The sequence below is a fragment of the Amphiura filiformis genome, chromosome 10 (assembly GCF_039555335.1).
Source record: "Amphiura filiformis chromosome 10, Afil_fr2py, whole genome shotgun sequence".
Taxonomy (NCBI): domain Eukaryota; kingdom Metazoa; phylum Echinodermata; class Ophiuroidea; order Amphilepidida; family Amphiuridae; genus Amphiura; species Amphiura filiformis.
In genome coordinates this window covers 54,317,458-54,337,871 of record NC_092637.1, presented here as the reverse complement: position 1 = coordinate 54,337,871, position 20,414 = coordinate 54,317,458, and the positions used below count along the sequence as shown (strand labels likewise).

The window sequence follows — 20,414 nt, the reverse complement described above, 5'->3', positions numbered from 1 at the left end:
AGATATCACCAAGCACTTGCACGTAATTTCGCATTTAGTTGTCACAAATAAGCCGTAACACAGGAAAATTATGTGTTTAAATGTCAATATAATCATGTTACACGCCGAATGCACACTAAACAGCAATAATTGTATTAGATCCATTTTCGATCTATTGATTACACGGAATCCTTGGTGGAGCTGTTTTCAGCATTAATATCAAACTCGCGTAAAAATCCAATGGTAGCGAGCAAGGCGATTACTCCTCTTTTCGCCAAACGCCAAGAGTTTCTAGAATGCTGTTAAAATAAGAAAAATTTTAATGCTAATTAATTCCACATTCTAGGGAAGCGTGGTTACCTTTATGAAATAACCGAGTGAGAAGGTTTTCAATAAAATATTTTCAAAAGTGTCAAAACTGAAGCATCCTCTGTATAAAAGAAAATCTGAATATTAACTGCACATCATATAATAAACGATTCCTGATACCCAATTGTGGCACATTTGATATCGTTTAAGAAGCAGATAATTTTATTTCAATTTTGTATAGCCAAATATATCTTTTTGAAATTTAGTGTGAATGACGATAGAAAAAAAGAATTAGACCCGCCAAAGATTACTGTTTCGTTTTTATGGTAATCTAAGCAAATAAAATATGAGGTCTAATGTGGATTTTATATAGAAATGATAAAAACATCGACGTGTATACAAGAAAAATGGTAGGCTCCATATACTGACCCACATGAATTATACCACTATGAGTAGGGCACGTGCAGACTCAAAATCGATATAATGTATTGTGCATTTATACTATTAATAGAGGCTCATTTATTGTCGGATATCTGTATGTAGAACATGCAGTTATCTATTCTTCACCGTGTTTCATGTTTGCCCAATTATTCAGATAGTATACGTTGTGATGTGCCCTGAGTAATTTAGTTTGATGATTTATCTTTGTTTACAAAGTTACAAGAGTGATGACATTTTGGGGGAATTCCCCTCTCAAATTGAGCAAAACAAATTGAATCATTTCTAATTTTGGATCATATGGGAATACCCATAAAGATTGTAAATGAAGATGATGTCACGGGATTCCCCTCAGGAAGTGATGTCAGGGAATTACCCTCAGGAAGTGATGAAATGTGAAAGGTTAATGTTATAATTAAGACTTGGGAATTTCCAGACTGCAGAATAGTGTGAAGGTAGTAATAGCCTAGTGAATTTGGGTAAAAGGTGATTTTGGCCTTGAGTCAAGTACGACTCGTAACAAAATGTATTCAAGATTCTCATCATGAATGTTGTCTTTGTCCACTGTCTTTGTCTCTTTTGTCCATCTCTGTACCTGTTGCTTTAAAAATTATTGATTTGATATTAAAAATATAAATATTACCGTGATTGTAAATATAAATCTAAACAAGTAAATGGGTAGGCTTTCACGAAGAGATTCCATAACAATTGATTTTTTTTCGGGTGCGCCGTCGGATATCACATTACCGGTGCACCCGGTCAATGTGTGAAAACTGCAGTACTGGTGCAGCCAGTCACTGTGTGAAATTGGTCAAGCTTTCGTCAGATGTGGCTCTGACTTCATCAGGACTGATCAATACCAACATGCACATTATTTGCAATATATACCAGAAAGAGATCTCATTTTGCTATGGAATTTGTGGCAGAAATCATTTTAAAACGTATTTGGCCCTATACTGGAAATGCCCTTTTATACGACATTTGACCCCAAATATCATATACCCTATATGCACTGCCTATAACGAATGTGTAAGTAATGTGTGACCGTACACGACGAATGAGCCCTAAATGTCCTAAATTGTATTCTGAGTTACAGTGTAAAATATGCATGAAGGTCTTATTCATGGGTAGCTCATAGGTAGCGACATGTATCTCATTTATAGCGCTAGTCAAACGCCTTTTAAACTAATCAATAATCCTATGTTGAAGAGGATAATAAGGATTTTTAAATAGCTCTGGTCTATCGTTAGCTAAATCCTGTTCAGGTGGTGGGTTACAAACCATTGTATTTTGTCTAGGTATGTATAACCAACAATTAACATTGAGAGGACATTCCTGAACCTCGTTGACTTGGGATGATTTGAAATGGCAGCCAATTATGACTGTTTGATATTTATTACCAGCAATGTGGAAAAAGAGGCACATGTAGAACCGAAAAAGTTGCCATTTTGTTGAAGGAACAAACCGTAACCCCTCTTCTGGATATCGCTTGAAGTCAAATGATATACCATTTGAAGCTTATGTAATTCTAAACTCAAAATAAAACAAAATGGACCGGGGGAGGAATTTGCGGCTTATTCGTCGTGTACGGCCACATACCATTGTTGCCTTGCTACCTGTATGTGGTGAGGAAATCAGGATTGACGCGGGCACAGTACTTGTGGTATGTTCGGAACCTCCTGGGAGATACTGAAGGGACGTCAAACAAAATTGTTTCGCTAACCGCTCCGCAGCCGACTGATGACGATAATGATATCTGTATATGACAACTGATCTTTGTTTAAATGTTTTTTGTTCTTGTTTTGTTTTTGTTTGTTTGTTGTTGTTTGTTTGTTGTTGTTGTTTTTTTCAAGGGGAACAACTTGAGACCAACTACAAAGAAATCAATTGTTGGCCTATATGAAGCCCAAAATGTGACACTTGGTCATTGTATAATACGCCCGTATGTAAATGAGAACTCCACTTTTTCTGAATCCTAGTGATAAGAGGAATACATTGGTAGCAAGATTGGGATAAACTTTGACCTTCGACTCCTGTATAATCGGCCCTGGACGCATCGTTCCCGGAACCACCGCTAGGTGGCAGCACCGACGAAAGCTTTGATGGAACACCTTAATTACTTTCAAAAGGCGTGCTAATTACAACAAGAATCTTATTATTTTCTTTGTTTACGACCTTGTTGCATGATGTTTTTCATGCATTTCATTTTTTCACCAAAATTCGACATTTAAGAAAATGCAGCTCCTAAAGTATACCCCATAAAGACCTGAAAGTTGGCATTTATGTTCTTTAGACCATTATCTAGTGCAGTGCAAGAACCTAATTTGAAATGTTTCTTGGATATTGATAAAATCAGATGACCAAATATACCAAAATTGGTACACGCAAGATGTCATTTTATCCCAAAATCATAGGTGCTACACCTCCTACCCCCTCTGATGTTACTGGAAATAGGCTCATGCACTAGATCTTTGCCAGAGCTTTATTTTGACACATCAAGTGTCTCAATAGGACATTGTATAGTGGAGCTACTTTTTTTACACGGCTAATATTCGGTAATTAAATATCCAAATTAGCTAATTAGTATGCATAAAATTTGAATTGAACCTGTTTTTCTACATTTAATTCTATACCTGTTACAATGAATCATGTTTCTATAATCGTTCCACACACAAAAGTGTCAATTACATATTTAAATTAGTTAAATTTTGACAAAAATATGACATTTTCCTTTGGATTAACACTTGTCTACTTGTTCTTACCGTAGCAACCAAATGCTAAATATTCGTTTTTTGTATCATTGCATACGGACAGGAAACTCTGCAGAGGAAGCCTACCTGCTTGAGTTCACATGTACTACCAGAAGTGAACACAGGGTCTTCACGGAAATTTCTCCTGATGGTGCTGAAAACTCAAATGAAATTTAACAATGAATAGGCACTGTAAATGGTGACAAAGTCCTTGAATGGTCTTTAGAGTTCAAGGATGGAATGAGCGTCCTTGAAGATCATACAAGTTCCAAAAGACTTGCTGAAGTCACCATGAAAATTATATGTGCTTGTACAGTGGCATTGATAATGAATCATTATGTAGTTATGTCTACAGCAGATTTCACCACGACGCGACCTTTGCAGGACTTAAACCCCATTAAACCAAGATGAAAACTCATTGAAAACAGCTCAACTATATTAAATCAGGGATGTGTCTCATATCCCTACTTAAATCCACAAACACATGTTTCTGATTTACCTATGCGATATCGCAATGGGCTGTGATGAAATAGGTATCATAATTTCAGCTGGATGCACCATTACAAAGCAAACGCACGGTAACAATTCTGTGCCTGGCCTTTGTTTCTCAAATGACAACAATAGTCTGCATATTGTTAACCAACTTTGTTGATGGTACAACTCATGTCAAACTTGTCAAAGTAATTGTAATTGTATCACACAAGTAAATGAGAAACATGTGGCTTCAATAATCACCCACATGAAATCCCCTGGCTCTCTCCACTGACCAAAGTTATGGACAGATTTGGGAGTTGTTTTTGCTGTTATCTGTTAATTATATATTAGGGAGGTACGACCATTTGCAGATCCCCCACCTACTCAGTTTTTAGCCTACAGGTAATGTATACATTATTCTTGATTGACATTAAGTACAAAAAATATCCGTCAAGTGGTTTAGTTTTAATGCTCTTCGGAAGAGAGCGGTCCACAAAATGAGTGATAGTCACTAAAAGTTGCATTCGATTTACACAGAGAATTTTGCAGGCCATGACGTGCCCTTTCTTACTAAAACACAAAAGTGCGAATATTTCCAAACATCTAAATTAGCCTAAAATTTAGGACATGTTATAAAACTATATTTTCTAGAATTTCAGTACAAAAAATATTGGCCGGTTAGTTTTCACACAGTGACGTTAACTAGGCAATGCTCTATACCTCTAACATACACTGCTTATAGAGGTCATACGTCAATGGTGAGAGCATTGTGTATTGTATATAGGAAAATGGACAGTAACTGCAGTATGTAAAGAACCAAACAAGAAAGATGAGATAGCCATAAAATATGACAACTCTGATGAAAGTGTTTTCAACATTAATCCATTAACGTTTGGGTATTCCAGGGTGTCTTCTAGATAGGTCCCAGAATCTTCATGTATAAAATTTATACCAGCTGACATATTCAGGTCTAAACACTTAGAATGACGACCGAGGAAAGTTTAATCTATATTTGGCTAAAGGTGATAAGACGTACATTAATCACTGAGTCCATTCAGTGGAAGGACCTGGATCATCCACCCCTAAGAAGATCATCACTCGATCACCATAGTGCAAGGTCTTCATCGCTGTTTTCTGAGATTCAGGAAGAGTCTTGATGACAGATCATTTGCAAAATTAAAGTGCAATCATATGCATATATCATACACTTTTGATAGCAAACTTGAGGCAAGCCATCATGTGAAGAAGGTTGGTGATAAGAATGCGACTGTTCTCGGATTGTGTCATGTACGCTATTCTTAGTTTGTCAAGCTGCCATTCACTACAGAGGGGTCAGTTAACTAAAGTAACCACATTGTGGTTCAGGCATTGCCTCCAGTTAGTGAAACCTATTTTGAATTTTAAGTCCTACCTTCATAATATCAGGTTTGCTGGTGATCAATGCTGGTGAGCCTTTACTGAAGAGTGGCTCAAGTAGCAATCGCTAGTACTCTTTCACGTACCTTGTTCTACGAACTTATTGACCGCCCCTCGTAACAATGTAAATATTAGTAAGATCACGATGTTTTTATCGAGACACCCTACCAGCTAGTACTGATAACTGAATTCGTTATAGGCAGTGCATATAGGGTATATGATATTTTGGGTCAAATGTCGTATAAAAGGGCATTTCCAGTATAGGGCCAAATACGTTTTAAAAGGATTTCTGCCACAAATGCTAGCAATAAATAACATACTTTTTGTTTTGTCAACGATGAAAATCCGTTCACAAATAAAGTTTTTAAGACCTATAATATTTAGACAATAATAACTGCGCGCTATCTGTTTTGAGCTCATTGCGGGAAATCGGAAGGCTTCGTTTTGGACCGAGGCCCAACACAAACCCCGAAGATTTCACGCAATGACCGTAAAACAGAGGTTGCAAAGTTATTATTGCCATTCATTACCGCCTATTTACAAATTTCCACATGAAAAGAACAACTTTGTTTGCTTAAAATACGATTGCAAATGTATCTTCCGTTCACTGTTTTAATTCCGGGATCAACAAGTACGCGGGCTTACTCGCAGTGATTACTCGTGTTTGTTTGCACGTTAAGAAATAATACTCAAATGCGGGTCAAATGTGTGCGACATTGTGATCATTGTGGTCAACTGCGAGATATTGATGACCTCGATGTGCGTTCGCATTTTAAGAATAATAAGATATGATTGGATCACACGCATCGCGAATATTAATGAGGTTATGAATTGACATTAAGCTCTACTTTTGCAAAATAACTTCACAGAACTATTATAGTCCTAGCAATCAATACCTTCAGAATATACAAGATTTGATTAAGTAATCACTCATTTTGATTGTAATGTGCTTGTAACTAACAGTAAATCATACATTGCGAATCATCATCAAATTACTTTATTAACAAACAAGGTTAAAAAGCACACACAAAACCCAGGACATGGCCAACATGCAAGTGCAAAACAACAGCATGGACCAATGCAGGGAAAACGAAGCAAAAACAAACAATTACATACCAGAAATGCAGAAAATCATTTAAAAGAGCCAACAAACATGATTAAACAATGTTCAATTTGAGGTATTCGAGGTCATCCCACAAGGGCTCTTTCCTACAATTCCAAATGCTGTATGAGCCCAACAAAGCTAGTTTAGAAATGTCTTTGGTGACCTGTTTGGTGACTGTTTGGTGATATTTTAAATAAAATACCAAGCTTTTGCAGGAGCCATAGACAGAAGATTGGAGTTGAGGAGTTAGATTGTTATGGACATGATGGATGTAAGCGCAAAAATGTTCAAGGTCAGGTCAAGGTCATCCGAGGTCAATTGAGCATAGATTGTCGATCCCAATGCTGCGCCAAAATTGTTAAATGTCATCTGAGGTCGACTAACTATAAATGTCGGGTTTGTCAGAATGTTCAAAGTCGTCTCACGGTCATTATACAAGATACAAGATATTTTATTTTCCCATAATTCACATGAAATCACACAAGTATGAATTTTAAAAAACAAATAAACAAAGGCAATATCAAACAAACGAATTATGGAGGGGATGACCAGAAGGTCAATAAGGCCAGAGGAAGTCACCCCCTTTAACAAAGAAAATGTTACCATAAAAAGAAGTAAAAACAAAACGAAGCATAACAAACAAACGAGAAACACAATGCTCATTAATTAATCATATTTTGAGATCAAGTCATGTTTATATATTTTATTGATGTCAACTGAGCATTGATTGTCAGATTGCCATTAAACGGGGTTCTTGTAATCACAATTAAGCGTCAAAACTATCATGATAATATCAAGGTTAACAGTTACTGATAATAAATAGTTGGATTATTTCCGAACTTGGTTGATATGATCACCCTTGAACGGCAAGCATTCTTTTAAGAACTTAAATGTTCGTCTGAATATATATTGTTTGTTTGTCGTGAAACTCGTTTGATGTGATTTAGTCCAGAACCTGTCCTATAGAACCGTACACAATTTTTCAAGAGGAAAGTTTGAATGTTGATTCGAGTATGGTATCCATAGGTCTTCCCAAACCTAGGCAAACTCTGTATTTTTAAATGACCGCCAAAATGCACGTACGAACCAGATAAAATGACTATAACTCTGAAACTATTTGACCTAGAGGGGTGATTGATGTGTCTATCCCCACTAAATCAAGGCTGTCTGATTGAATGAAGGAGGTTTCATGGTTGTCTGAGGTCTAGGACACCTGAAATCCACGATGGCCGCCCGTAGCAACAATAACCATCACTTTAGCCAGATGAAATGACAATAATTCAGAATCTGCTTGACCTGCAAGGGTCATTGAGGTCTAAATCACTACTAAATCCAATTGAATGAAAAGGGTGTCATGGTTGTCTCATGTCTAGGACACCCACAATCTAAGATGGCCGCCCATAGCAACCATTAAATTTTTACATTAACCAGGTGAAATGACCTAGAAGAGCAATTAAGGTTCGTTGAATCAAGTCTGTTTGATTAAATGAATGTGATATCATGGTTGTCTAAAGTCGATGTCACACCAAATGCAGATGGCAGTCATAGCATCATCATCAGTCGGCTGCTGAGCAGGCGACTACTAGCTTTCTCCAACTATTGCGATCTTTGGGCAAGCATCTCTTCAGTATCTCCCAGGACGTGCTGGGCATACTGCAAATACAGTCCCTGTTTCCTCTTCCCATGTGGTGAATATAACGGGCATATTCTTTCACAGGCTTGTCGTCTTCAAGACGCAGTATATGGCCGAGAAATTTGAGTTGATGAATCTTGACTCTGGCAACCATTGGAGTGGCGTTGGTCAGATGGTTTCATTTGGAATCCGATCCACACTCTTAATGTTTCCAGTTTCCATTAGAGCCCATCTTGAAACCCAAGTACTTGAAGTTTGTGACATGGTTGATGGCACTACATAAACTTCAAGTGCTGGCTAGGCGTTACAGTTTGCAGTCATACAGGCTGAGTCAAAAAGAAGTGAACTCGTGTTTAAGGGGCTGTAACTAGAGATCTGCAAGGACTCTGCTATAAATGAAAATATCATTGGAAAGAGCAACCTTTACACGTCTAAATAAAACCAAGAATTGTTGCAATTGCTTACAGCAAACTAAAGTTATACTCATTTGAATACAACCACCCATTTTTGTAGCTGCACACGGCTGATTGATTTTCATCCATTTCAATTTTGACGAATCAGCAAAGTGCTAACAGGATTTATAGTTGTCAGTTGAAATGACAACTTTCGCTTTTTAATAAATATTCAACAAAGTCCATGACAGTTCTGTAGTCGGTGGGGTTGTAGGAATACCAATACCAAGTGTTTACGAACGATCCGGCAGAAGCTTGATTGGAGAATGTTGGGAAGGATTGCGTCTTGAGCTGATCTTTGGGTCTTGCTGTAACGCATGTCTAACTCTATAGCCATGTTCACTTGTAATCTGGCAGTTCGTGGTCTGCCTGAAGCTTCCGGCTGTCTGTCCCTTAGTGTCCCATGCACATTGAGCTTGTTCACATTCTTATATACTGCTCCCTTACATGGAATTCGATTAGCTGTGGGAAATTGGGGACGAAAAGACCCTGAACTTCAGTAGGACTCTTAGTTTCATGATACTTCGTCGACAAAAACGTCCGGTAAATTGTGGTGCCATGTTGTCATTTGGCCCATTTCATTATAATGTAGTGCAATGAGGTAAAGTTCATATTGAAAAGAAACTTTTAACATGTAGGAATTATTGATAGAAACCACACCTGCCCCGTAACTTTACTGTTTGCATTTGAATATTGCGCCTTACCAATCTATATAATAGGTACTTGGGAAGTGAAACCGTGTGCAGCTTCCCAAAAAAAGGGTGGTTGTATTCAAATGAGTATAACTTGAGTTTGCTGTAAGCAATTGCAACAATTCATTTTTTATTGTGACGTTTAGAATTTGTTCTTTTCAATGATATTTTCATTTTTAGCAGATTCCTTACAGATCTCTAGTTACAGCCCCTCAAACATGAGTTTACTTCTTTTTGACTCAGCCTGTATATTCTGTCTTAGGTGCGCTGATGATAAGGTCTAGATCTGCTGCTACAGTTGCAGTCCTAGTAAGCTGTGACTGGGCCCGGGCTATGGAAGATTTCAACAGGGCAATATCACCAGCAAAATCTAGGTCATTCAGCATCGTAGCAGGATGCCTGCTTGACCGACGTGGGTAGGTAACAATTCCAGCATCAATTCCAGAAGTTGATTTCTTCAGAAGGTAGTCTACCAGGATAATGAACCACAACCATTGGTATTCCATAATGCAGCAGCACTGAAAACATGACGTATATGTCTATTGATGGAGTCAGGGGGGGGGTTGTGAAGTCCACAAAAGTGTCTGTCAATGGAAGTTGGTACTTCTTGAAGCCTTCCATGATCCTCCTTAAAATGTGTATTTGCTGAGCACAGCTGCGACCTGATCTAAAGCCAGTCTGGTTGCTTCTCAGTAAAGGATCAATGTGAGGTCGGATCCTGTTCAGAAGGATCTTGATGTATACTTTTGCGGCAATGGACATAAGCGAAATACCAAGGTAGTTTGTCATGAGAGAGAGGTTGCCTTTGGTAGAGGAATGATTACATTCGTGACCCATTGACGTTGCGGTGTCAGCGTTGAGAATACTTCCATAGAGCCATATCAACCACTATTAACCAAGTGAAATGTCATCAATTAGAACCTATATAACCTAGAGGCTGGATTAATGTGCTTATCCCCAGACAATCAAGGATAGTTGAACTAGTAAATATGTTTCCATGGTTATCTGAGGTCTTGTATACCTAAAATACAAGATGGCTACCCATAGCAACCACGTGCATATTTCCACAGTTATAACTCTTTCAAATGAAATTTAACTGGAGGGTATATGTTAAATGTTGTTTGTTAATGTTGCAGGTGAGTAGAGATACTCTGACAGACATGATAGAGGAAACAAAAGAAAGTACATCGCAGATGAAGGGACTTAATCTCCTTATTTCCAAGCCGGCTCCTGCTCCTCCAGACCCTGAAAAATGTATCATTTTGTCAAAAGAAGGGCAAGAAATCCCAGTCACTTCAGTGTGGTGAAACTGGAAGTAAACGTGTACGAGAGGTAGCTGAACTCAAAGATGATCATGTTCACAAAATGTTCATGGACCTGACTGTACATTCAAGTACCATAACACGAATGCATGTTATAAAGGGCACACAGATACACGAAACTTCCCCATACCACCAGAGTAACCTCAGGTAGATGAGGGTCCAGATGCCGACCACGTGTCACCCACGCGCAGCACCGTCGTTCTCCGTCCAGGGCAGGGCTTAGCAGCCAAACCAAACCTATTTACATTAACTGTGCGATATGTTGATCTGATAGGGTACGAGTAAAAGAAACAAGGGTGCGGGAAAAATTTCGAATTTGTCTGGAGGAGCAGAAGCAGGCTTGGAAATAAGGAGATTGAACCCTTGATCTGCGATGTACTTTCTTTTGTTTCCTCTATCATGTCTGTCAAAATCTACTTACCTGTAACATTAATACACAAAATTTAACAATCAATAATCTAACATTGTTTAAGCGGGCAACATTTCATATACCCTCCAGGTCATAAGCAAGATCAGACCTACCAAATGTGTAACAACCAAAAGTAACAAGAAATAACACACCATGTTTGTGTGTAGGTAAGCACAAAAGAAATGGTCAAATTCTTTTGTATATGCCTATTGGGATTGTGCAAGTGTGACCTTGTGTGCAGATACACTAACCGTCGTTTTATCTTTTCTGTTTCTGTTTCTGTTTCCGGTTTCGGTTTCGGATCTCATCGTTATTTTGAAGTGTTAGCATGGTACGTGTGAACAATCCTTTTATTCTAGTCTTTTGTTGACTACAGAAAAGTTGAACGAAGATAACTTCTGTTTCGGTTTCGGGAGTTATGTTAATTTCTGACATGAAAAACGTAAGATGAGAGGGTTGATGCTAATCTAAACAAAAGAAGTGTCTAAATTTTACGGTCGTAATAATAATAATATAAATTAATCAATAGTAATCAGTGTTTCCAAGAATTACGTATACTTGTTCGGGCAATCACGCAAGGAATTATTCTCGTCCCAAATACACCTTAAAACTTGGTAATATGCAACACCAGAGAAGTGCGTTAAAGTGAAACTAATATGATTTCTTTCATTGGAATTGGTAATCTGATAATTGCTTCAGGCAAAATTACCAGACTCAAATCTAATTTAAATGTATATTATTTGAGAAAGTGGGGATGAAGAGACGAGGAGATGATCTGGTGGAGGAGAGGACAGGAGAGAAGAGGAGAGGAGAGGAGAAATATAACTGCTACTACAGGGGTTAATTTAAGCAGAAACAAAGCTTGTAATCACTGTTAAAGACAATCTTGAGAAGTGGACTGATCATGAAAATCATCTCCTCTGAGCTCTTGGTGCATTTTTTTGGTCATCCTAAAGATGTTTATTTTGAACTATATCATTTGTTTATTTTATACGATAGGGTTTTGGCCGAATTTTTACACTTTTCACATCCAGGGGTGAGTTTAACAAACTTCCATTCACTTTCTTAGAAAACCATTACATAACATTACTCAAAATCAAAAACTTCATTCACAAAAAATAGATCCTTACACAACTTAATCTTTGCCTTCGGGACATTGCTTATAGTCTTAGCTTTTCTGTAATACCCTATTTGTTAGGAATTATCTTCAAATTCTCTTAGAAAATTCAAAATAAGTGAGGCTACATGAGCTCGGTTGTTACGCATTACAGGCCAATATGAGTGCATCTTTAACAAATTAAGTGCTAATTAAGCAGTTAATGAAGACATTTATTTTTATTTGTTTTGGCTGAAATATATACCTTAATATCTTATTCATAAAAAGAAACAATTAGATTGATGTTAATAATAGTTTAGGCTGAATTCTACCAATTAAAAGATCAGTGGTGGGTACACATTGCAATTCGTCGGCTGTATTCCATAGTGGCGTACAGTGATTTTTGGTCATGTTTTTGAAAATTGGCACATATGTTTTTCTCTTTAATAGGTTCTCTTTAATTTTTCTAAGTCTCATTATTCAAAATAAGCTAATTAATTAGTAATTAATTAATTAAATGTGGCGTATAGTTACAAAGTGAAATTTTGTGTTTTCCATAGTGGCGTATCGACCATACGCCACTTTTTATACACATTTTATGATTATGAAATATCGGCAAAAATGAACAACATTGTATGTCATAGTGGTGTACAGCTCTTTACATGTCATAGTGACGTATCGGACCACTATGGAATACAAGCCGACGAAAAGTAACGCCATAGGGATTACACGGCGACCGAGGTGGCGTAAGGTTAACGTTAGGTTAGGGTATTGCGTTTTGCTTGTTTTCCATAGTGACGTATAGTATTGTGCTTTTTGTTTTCAGTTTGCCAGCAATATTATGTATTTATTTCTTTTGAAAAATATATAAATATAAAATCTGTTTAGTTTACTACAGAAAATTCACATCATTTACAAAATATAGTGAAAATCTGATTTACACAACTCGGAATTTAAATTGGCATTTCGTCAAACCCGATTTTTTCGAAAAGTTGTTTATTCGCGGCGCCCCACTATACGCCACTATGGAATACAGCCGACGAATTGGTAGGCCTAATCTTGCTTATGACCTCCAGTTAAATATCATTTGCAAGAGTTATCACTGTGAAAATATGCATGTGGTTGCTATGGGTAGCCATCTTGTATTTTAGATGTCCAAGACCTCAGATAACCATAGAAACATTTTACTCATCAATTAGCCTTGAATTTCTGAGGGTAAGCACATTAATCCAGCCTCTAGGTCACATAGGTTTTAATCGATGACATTTCACTTGGTTAATAGTGGTTGATTCATTTACATTCATTTAATCAAACAGTCTTGATTTAGCGAAGTTACACACCTTAATTGCTCCTCTGGATCAAATAGGTACTGAGATATTGTCATTTCACCTGGTTAATGTGAATATCATATGGTTGCTATGGGCTGCCATCTTAGATTGTGGGTGTCCTAAACATAAGACAACCATGATACCTTCTTCATTCAATAAGACAGTCTTGATTTAGTAGGGATAAGACCTCAATGACCCTTGTAGGTCAAGCAGATTCCGAATTATTGTCATTTCATCTGGCTAATATGATGATTATGGTTGCTATCTTGGATTTCAGGTGTCCTAGACCTCAAACAACCATGAAACCCCCTTCATTCAATCAGACAGCCTTGATTTAGTGGGGATACACACCTCAATCACCCCTCTAGGTCAAATAGTTTCAGAGTTATTGTCATTTTAAGTACATTTTGGCGGCCATTTTGAAAAATGGCTATATACAGACTGGTTAACAAAGTTCTTTGTATCTGATCCAGAATGTTCACTTACTTGTGTACGTTTCAACAACAGCTGTTGTCTTTATCAACACTTGATGGGTAGTGACTGCTATTGGCAACCGACGCTAGAAGTAGTTCCAGCGTTGATCTTGGAGTTGCCAGTCTGTTTTCCTTCAAGGGATTTTCTTGATCCCTGAGTCAGGAACTCATCAAAAATGTGAGAGAGTTGGTACTGTCCTTCATCTCTGTTCATGGTGGTGCCCTCCGCTTTCTTATTTCTATAGCCTCCTTTATCCAGCGAGTGTATCTATTTTGCTCTGTGCCGATGACCTCAGCTTCCCCCCATCCTATGACGTGATTCTTGTCGACGACATGATCAACGCTGGAACTACTTCTAGCGTCGGTTGCCAATAGCAGTCACTACCCATCAAGTGTTGATAAAGACAACAGCTGTTGTTGAAACGTACACAAGTAAGTGAACATTCTGGATCAGATACAAAGAACTTTGTTAACCAGTTTACTATACCGATCCTGATGAATCTGTTCAATCAGGCTATATACAGAGTTTTCCCGGATTTGGAATTTTCCACCTAGTATAATTTGGAAGACCTATGCATACCCTACTTTCCTATTGGAAAATTGTATACGGGTCTGTAAGACAAGGCCAGGACTAATTTTCATTGACCAGTTTGTTACCAGCATGGATTTTAAATGAAGACCCATTTAGCACACATTTTTCTATTGAGCTTCAATTCAACATGAACATCGTTGGTATTTACCAATAAATACCGATATTTCCCACCAGGTTAGTTGCGCCACACACAAAGAATTACTAGCATTCCAAAATTATGAAACATGATATTCATCCATGTGGTTGTTCTTTTTAAAGATAGTTCTTGTTCATGCTGATATCAAATATCGTCATGAAAATGTACAATTCTTACATTTTTGGATTAAAAAATTAAAACCTGTCGTCTGCAGTCGACACCCACGTAGTTGCACCTTTTGGGCAATTCAGAAAGAAATAAGTCATACCGAAGGGCGCACCACCCCCCCCCCCCTCTGGATTTAGAATAAATGGATGTAATTAAACAATCTGCGACAGTGGGGGTATGGTTCTCAAAAGAAAAAGCTCATCATGAGTGGTTCATGTTAATTTTAACCTCCGGAGTTTAACTTGAACATAATGCATCCTGTCCCATCGATTACTATTTTTATCAATATTTGCATCAATTGAGTTGTTTTACTAAAGTAAGTAATGGGGGTACGCATCCTGCACAAGAACAAATGAACACAGTGGGGAACGATTGCTCGCTACAAGAGGAAACTTAATATATTTAATGAATGAACAGTTTACCAACCCAAAGTGTTACAATTAAACATGACAACAAATAAACACAAATCCTGACCGGCACAAAACACAACTTGAAAAAAAAAGCAAGGGAATGTGCCGGCACGGGGATTGAACCCACGACCTTCCGATATCTAGACGGACGCCTTATCCATCGGGCGTCCGATAAGGCGCCTAGAGTGTGCTTGCTATTTACCCATGGTGACTTGACTGACCGACCCCGGGGCGGACCTTTGGCGATGTTTGCTGGGTCATGGGTCTTTCGGGGTCATGTGGTTGTTTATTCTGGTCTTACCATGTGTTTTTGTTTATACCTTTCCAACAAATGGATGTGTTTTGATCGATGGGAGGACCATCAATTATAACATTTGTAGTTGCTATAGTTAATGAATGGCCTTAAAAAAACTTAAAAACAATTAACTGTACTTATTTGTTTTTATGGTGTGATCCCTCCACAAATATCCCATGCAGCAGAGATGTCAATAAACGTAGCAGTTCTTGATTATTTTTCTAGTCTGTGTTTCTATATTTCCCTCTGTGGTTAATACAATTTAGTCAGGGTGATAACCATGAAATGATTCTGTTTGCTTTGTTAGAGATGGTTAAGACACACAGGGGATTAAAAAGTTATACCCATCACATGTGGCAATTTCTTAATTATAGATGGGGTATATTTAGTCTGCAAAACATTAAGGGATCTAAAATGAGCGTTTATTGCGTTTCGACAGTATTTTTTGTGGGATATGAGAGCACCTCAGACCTATCGAATTGCATTCTGAATACGAAGCATGTCTTTCTGATATCAAATAATTTTCATTTTTTGAAAATCACAATATAATGCAAATTTTATGACAAATTATAAAAATTTGATGTTTTTCAAATTTTTGATATTATAACAGTCCTCGAAGTAAATTATATAAATCTAATGATATATTCTTAAAGCGTATGTAGCAGGGAGGAAAAGCCGACGGTCAATTGAAAATTTTAACCTTTGATATTGAAGATATGGATTTTTTTTGCCAAAAGACCTAATTTGTTGGGTGTTTTGGGAAAAAAAATCCATATCTTCGATACGAAAGGTCAACATTTTCAATTCATCGTCGGCTTTTCATCCCACCTACATACACTTCAAATATAAATCATCAGATTTATAAAGTTTACTTCGAGTACTGTTAAATATCAAAAATATCAATTTTTAATGATTTGCCATAAAATGTGTATTACAATGCGAATTTCAAAAATGAAAATTATTTGATATCAGAAGGACATTCTTCGTATTCAGAATGCAATTCGATATGTCTGATGTGCTCTAATGTCCCACAATAAATACTGTCCAAACGTTCATACCCCAGCCCTTAAGGTACATGTACCAGTTATTGTTATCACTGTATATCCTACAGAATCCAATAGATGCATCTTTCAGCTCGGATTTAAGGCCCCATTATTTAAAATCGGTCAATTAATAAAGCCCAAGGACGATGCAAATTCAAAAGTTGCAGTTTTGCTCCATTACATGCCCTATTGATTTTGTACACAAAGTGTTCTCGAACAAGAGAGCGCCGTGCTTCCATTGATTAGGACATTAATAGCGACGTTTTTTCCAGAACATAAAAGTGCTTTTGATTTCGTTACTTCCTGGGGTTTCAGATCACCGTTTAATTCTCAACCAATTTCAACAAGTGAGGTCTTAAAGAGCTAAAGGATACAGGTATTGGCTACTGCTTTTAATTTTGACATAATTATCTTTGTTTAGGATCAGAGGATGATTTAAAGAAGCCCCATCATGCACTGCAAACGTGTTATCACTAGAGTTTCAACTGCCACTTTACTTTTCAAATCCCATTGAATTCTATGCAAAAGATGTTGTTTAAGAATTGTGCGTGTGTCATTATTAGTTGGTCGATTTCAGAACAAAAGTGATGTATGCATAAAGGATAATTCACACCTTCTGTAGGTAACATAAAATGTGAAATCGACTAGCATTTTGAATGCGTTTTTATTGTAAATATATCAGTCCAAATTCAAATTTAACCATGCCCGTCAATGCAATGTGCGAGCAGTGGTGTTATGTTCACTCACACAGCTGTGCTAACCGCAAGTCAACACAGTGGCGTGGTGGGAAGTGCTTAAATCATCCTCTGGTTTAGGATATACTGGGGTGAACATAACTGGTACCTTGATTATTTGTATTGTCAAATAGAATGTCAAGAAAGTGGCCAGTTCTTGACAATCTATCGAAAAGTAGTCCTTTGTAGTGGTCCTGGATGCGGCCAGACGACTGAAACAAGTGATAATACGGCGCTACGTCTATGTGGACTTCAAAATAAAAGTTTGGACATAATTATTTTTTCAAAATATCAAGAGCTATGTTATCTCAAAAACCAGATTCTACGCGACCAGATTCTACGCGAAAGTGCGTGTTGCGTGTGTGTACGCCTGTCAAGCGCGTGCTTTAATTTCCGCGCACGCTTTGCAAAAGTCTTATGGCGAGTTGCTAGAAAAGGACGAGAAACAAAAATACACTTTTTGCCCATGCGTTTGCAAGGAGGTTTAGATAGCATGATGGCGGATCCATGCAAAGGGGGAATACTACTCTTGTTTGTACTCATTTTAATGCATGTTTCATGCTGATTCAAATATATGGAGATGGACATTTATCGTCTGCAGCTGACACCCAAATGGAAAGATATACAATTACTTGAAATAAATCGATGGAAACAGACTATTACTAGATTTCAATGTGTTTTAATTTTTTTCGATCATAATATCTGATTGATGGTCTTCCTAACTCGCTGGAAAATGATGTCAGTGACTCAGCATCTTTATAGTTTAACCTCTGCTTGCCGCGGCAGGAAATGATTTCAGTGACTTGGCATACGATATACTCTTAAGCTCTGCTTGCCGCGGCAGAAAATGATGTCAGTGACTCATCATCTATATACTTTTGACCTCTGCTTGCCGTGGCAGGACAGGATGTCATATGCTATTGACCTCTGCCTCCCGCGGCAGGAAAGCAACCACGCCCCGTGACAGAAATTATCAAGACATACGAGCCAAAATAGTCTCATCTATCAGTGGCAGAGTTCAATGACTTCCATAATCTAATCCTAGATGAAATTTGACCTCAGAGTATGAGTTTTTGTACCCCGATACAATAAAGGTCATTTGTTGAACGTACAGATACGAGGTTAAAGAACTGTGTCCTGATAGATTGTATGGTGAGAATTATTATGGCAGACATGTTGGTTTTCATAGATAAATACACAAGGATAGTATACATGCAATTTTTCTACGATTTCGTGATCTGTCGTACTTATCAAGTTGTTTGCATTGCGTGCCATGCCGTGCCATGAGTATCGTCACTGGGGAGACCGTCGCATTTCCTGCCGAGCTTCATTATGGTTATAGTAAAACGTATTGATCTTTAAAGGTATTACATAATTATTTTCAGCTTATAGAAATGACAATAAAATTGATAAGATGTAACAGGTGAATTTGGGAATATTACGGTAAACACAAAGTGTTATTAATAGCGCTCATTTATCAGGTAAAATAATTCCGGTCTTAATTCATTTACAATCAGAAAAGATTTATAGTTTGTTGCAATATTTCATCGTTGTCTGTTTCTCAAACGCAAATCTGAAAATAAATTGAAAATAAAAAAGAGTATTAATGGTAGTGATGGTGGGGTGGACCTGTGTGATGCTGGCGAGTGTTGAATAAAATAAATAATACATTTATGGATTTATATAGCGCATTTTTTCAGAGGATTCGCACTGGTGAATCATCACAATCAGATCGCATCCAGACAACTAATCACCGATTTTGGAAATTCAGAGGAAACCACACGGCAAGGTTTAAATGTCGTGCTATATCAAGCGTATTAAAGACATTTTGATAAATAAACATTCATAAAAGAATGTTTGAAAACGTGATGCAAAACAGTCAAGAATATTAAGAATGTTATATAACTATTGACAAAATATCTTTCAAAAAGTTATTTTACAATTAACGTTTTAAAAACGTATTTATGATCTTTATATAACCCAACATTAAAAACGTTTTAAGAACATTTTTGTATTTGCTGGGCGAGCATGGATTGGGATAAACCAAATTCACATACAGCCCTTGGGCATGGATGGAGTTTAAACCCGCGACTCAGTGGTGCAGGGTTAGGGAACAATATCATAATGGCGTGGGGAGTCAGTCAGACTATTAATAAATCAAATAAAACACGTTCTATAAACAATTGTAGAAGCTATTTCAAAATACTTAAAACCTCTTTAGATTATTCTAACTATCAAACACCTATAGCCCATTGATCTCCAACTATATTAATATAACTCTCCGATTTACAAATCATAGCATTAGCCAAGGGTCTCAAATTCTTATGAAACGTCAAACTGAATGAATCTAACACTCAAAATGACATAACACAAATCTTAAATTATGGAGATTCGGTATTAAACCTTTTCTTAAGTATCAATTCTTTTATCTCCTATTTCATTCACTTTTTACACATCCTTTATACTTGATACTATTTCAATTTTCCAAGGGGCACACTGGTTAAGGTCTTTGCATTTGGTGCGAGAGGTGCCGGGTTCAAAAACCCCGACCATCTATCTATGGCGACCACCTTTGTCACTTGTGCCTGGCCGACGTTTCGTCAGCGTTATCTCAGCTGTTAATGCCTAGATACGCTCAACATAAAAATACCATATTATTTACCTACCTATTCCAACAAAATCCAATCTATGAATCACTCATGAACTTTTCATCTTCATCTATGACATACTTCTTTATCTTATTAATTCATATACTTCTAGCGTATCTAAATGAAGGGACTGACTCCAACCCCATTATGTGCCAAATCAGTGTTACTGATTACCGGTGGTAATGGACCTGGTCAATGGTGGTGGTGAGTGTTATCGGTGGTGCTGGTGCTGGTTAGTGTTAATAGTGGTGATTGTTAATGGTGGTGGTGGTGAGTATTAACGATGGAACCGGTGAGTGTTAACGGTGGTGCTGGTGCTGGTGAGTGTTAATAGTGGTGATTGTTAATGCTGGTGGTGGTGAGTATTAACGATGGAACCGGTGAGTGTTAACGGTGGTGCTGGTGCTGGTTAGTGTTAATAGTGGTGATTGTTAATGCTGGTGGTGGTGGTGAGTATTAACGATGGAACCGGTGAGTGTTAACGGTGGTGGTGGTTAGTGTTAACGGTGGTG

General features: G+C 37.5%; 1 protein-coding gene across 1 annotated transcript in view; it reads right to left on the bottom strand.

Annotated features, from left to right (window-relative positions):
• Window positions 1-20,414, bottom strand: part of LOC140161976 (aqualysin-1-like) — an 85,890-nt gene that overhangs the window by 36,848 nt on the left and 28,628 nt on the right. The window lies entirely within an intron of this gene.